Source organism: Galeopterus variegatus, unplaced genomic scaffold (assembly GCF_000696425.1).
Source record: "Galeopterus variegatus unplaced genomic scaffold, G_variegatus-3.0.2 Scaffold749, whole genome shotgun sequence".
NCBI classification, from domain to species: Eukaryota; Metazoa; Chordata; class Mammalia; order Dermoptera; family Cynocephalidae; genus Galeopterus; species Galeopterus variegatus.
The window spans coordinates 192,390-196,186 of NW_007726860.1; positions in this window are offsets into that span (position 1 = coordinate 192,390).

A 3,797-nucleotide genomic window follows, 5' to 3' on the forward strand; every position below is an offset into this window, starting at 1 on the left:
TAAGAGACTAATCCCATTTATGAGGTCTTCACCCTCATGATCTAATCATCTTCCAAATGCTCCAACTCCACATACCATCACCTTGGGGGATGGGGGACAGGATTTCAACATACGAATTTTGGGGGGATACAAACATTCCAACCATTGCAGGGAGGGAGAATGATAAACTGGGGTCCTTCACCTGTTTATTTTATCCACCCCTGCCAAGAAGCTTAGACTCCTAAATCATCCATCACAATACGACACGACATGCCCTTGCTTTAAAGATAGAAAGCGCTGTAATTCCCCCTGGATTCAAATCCAGGTTCAGAAGCCGTCATTTCAATACCACACACGAGGCTAGTGCGTTTTGCATGTGTCTTCACCCTATTCAAGTGGTGAGTGGTCATACAAACTGCGGTCCTTCCACGCCACGGAACGCTGCTCAGCAACACAAGAGAAAGAGCTATTGATTCGGACAAGGTGGATGAGTCACCAGAGAGCTACATTGAGTGAAAAAGCCAGTGCCAGAAGGTTACATACTGTATGATTCCATGCGTGTAATATTCTTAAAATGACAGAATTATAGAAGTGGAAGACAGATCAGTGGTCTCCAGGAATTTAGGGAGGGGGACTAGGAGGGGAGCAGGTGTGTCTGTAAAGGGCCACATGAGGGATCCTCCTGGAGAAGCAGCTGCTTGGGATCTTCACTGTGGTGGTGGATACACATGTGATAAAATTGCATAGAACTAAATTGACAAATACACCCCTAAATATATGGATGTCCAGACAAGTTAAGTCAGACTTTCTGGGGGTGGATTCTGGTGTCCATATAGATCTATTAGATTTATTTTTAAACTCCTCAGTTGATTCTAATGTCCTGCCAGAGTTGAGTCATTGCCCTAGCAATTCGTGAATGCTTTGATAAGGATTTTACAACATATTTGCAACGCACTGCTAGAAATAGCAATTTGGTTTGAAATTCCCAAATCATTAATTCTTGTTCAGAAGTAAATGGAATGTAAATGTGTACTATCCCTCTGGGCGTTCTAAATCCTCGCTTCTACAACAGCATCAGAGCATCTGGGAGCTGGTTAGAAATGCAGAGTTGCTGGCAGCATCCCAACTCTGCTGAGTTATAGTCTACCATTTAACAAGATCCCCAGATGATTTGAATTCACATTAGAGTTTGAGAAGCACTTGTCTAAATCCATTATTAAATTTGTGTGCGCAAATTTTTCTCATACACTCTTCTAATGAAATCATAAGGGGCGTGATTGTAAACTATCTAGAAATTACATCTCTTAAGCTCCTAAATGGCATTTCCAAGAACATGAGATAACAATAATATTTAATATAATAAAGGGTAGAAAATGTTTTATCAAAAATCATGGCAATATATGTACAAAATAATGGGAACAGCTAAATGGAACACAAAGCAGCTTTTGCTGACTGTATCAAATGACATCTCCTTTGTGACTTAGTTCCTCAGTGTGTTATGTTTCACTTTCAAGGCAGTTTCCTGAGTTTGATCAAAGTTATCCCTTATGCAGAGATTATTTGATTGTGCCATCTTGGGTGCAAAAAGAGGAAACAGTGTGGGCAGGAGTTCTCATAGATAGATTCTTCTCTTAGAGTTTCTGCTCATCAGTTGCCTGACTTTAAAGTCTGAGTTTCTTTGTCAGTGAAGTGAGGGATTGGACCAGATCAGTTGTTTTCAAACTACCTCAAGAGTATCCACAGAGGCACCATGGAGGTCATGCTTGTAGGGAAGAAGGAAGAGATGCTTGGGCGAAGCCTCAAGGATTCCGAAGGCCCCCAGCCCCACCACACTGCAGTTTAACGGGAGCAGATCTGAGGCCATCTGTTCGACCTATTGCTCTTCATGAGACCTTGTTTGAACAAAAGATTTGCCATTTAAAGAAGGCTGAAACATGTCAATCATGGCTTCCTGGAAATTCTTTGATTCTAAGGACCATGTGGTTACACTAGGTTTTTCAGTCACAGAACACATATAGTGATAAGGGTAAATGACTGAAAAATTGATTATTGTCAGCCCATCAAACATTTTTATAGTCGCATTGCTAAGGCTGTGCAAGTCTGTAGTATAGTCTAGGGAACAAGAGCATGGATTCTAGAGCTAGGCTTCCTGTGCTCAAACACTGGTTCTGCTGCTGTCTGCTCTGTGTGATTCTGTGCAAGTGGTTTAATCTCAGCAAGGCTCAGTACCCTTAGATAATGAGAGTCCCACAATCATTTATACACACTTCCAAAATCCAAAATACTCTTAAAAATGGGTTTTTGTAAATGATTTAGGGGCAAAATCTGACCTGAATACAAATGAGACTATTAATAGTTTTTTATTTATCCCACTTAATGTTCTAAGTGTCACTGAAGAAATGCTAGGTTACAGGTTGCTGCCCCAGATTCTGTGGGCTGTTATGTATGTCATATAACTTTCTGTCAGATGGGTCCTCTGGGTAGCTGTTGCTGATGCAGAGTTAAGAGAGCAGGAGGTGTATTGCAGGTAAGTCCTGTGAAAAATAGAAGGGAGAAGAGGCAGCATCAGATATGGAAAGGCTTCATGCCGCCTTGGAGGTCCGACAGCTTAGACTGCACTGCAGACTGGACAAGGTCTTGCCAACTCACTGGGGAGTTCTGGGGTACAGACTGAAAGCCGAGGCTGATCTTAAAGGAACTAACAGCTGGAGGTTGAAGGGTGTTGACTAATTGCACTCATTGCTGCTGAGTGGGAAGTTCTTTCTTGAAGGGGTCTGAGAGGTACAGTGCTTTTTAAAAAAATACCTCATTGATGTATAATTTACACGCCATGAAAATTTCCCATTAGAAGTGTACTGTTCAATTATTCTAGTAAATGTATACAGTCGTTCAACTGAAATCACAGTACAGTTTTACAATGTTTCCATCACCCAGAATGTTTGATGTCTGTTCCCACTCTACTCCCGGCTACAGGACACCATTCATTCATCTATTTTCTGCCTCTATAGTTTTGCCTTTTCTAGAAGTCGAGTCTGGTTTCTCTTTCGCATGCTTTGAGGATGCAGTAGCATGCATTGGTAGTTTGTTCTTTCTTACTGCTGAGTAGCATTCCATGGTACAGATGTGCTACATTTTGTTTCTCTGTATATCAGCTGATGAATTGTTTCCTCTTTGGTTATTATGAATAATGTTGCTATGAACATTAGCCTATAAGTCCTTGTGTAGATGCATGTTTTTATGTCTCTTGAGAACATACCTGGGAGGGAAATTGCTGGGTTATATGTTAAGTGTATGTTTAATTTTTTATGAAACTGCCAAATGATTTTTCAAAGTGGCTCTATTACTTTGCAGTCATACCAACAATGCAAAAGTTCTAGTTTCTCCACATGCTGGTCAACTCTTGGAATTATCGGTCTTTTTGTTTATAGTCATTCTAGTGGATGGGTAGTGGGTGTATGCTTTTAATTTGCATTTCCCTATGACTAATAATGTTGAGCACCTTTTCATGTGCTTATTAATCATTCATACATGTTCTTGAGTGAAATGACTTTGGGCTTTTTTTGGTTGGTTTATCTTACTACATTACTTCAAAAAGTTCATGGAAAGATTCATATTATTTCCTAATTCCACAAACTTTTTGAAGTATGCTCATATTAATAAGTAATGAGTTCTTTACATAGTCTGGATACAAGTTGTTTATCAGATATATGACTTAGAAATATTTTCTCCAAGTCTGTGGCTTGTCTTTTAATTTTTCTTTTATTTTTTTATTTAATATAATTAACTAATTTATTTATTTTTTATTATTATTATTATTA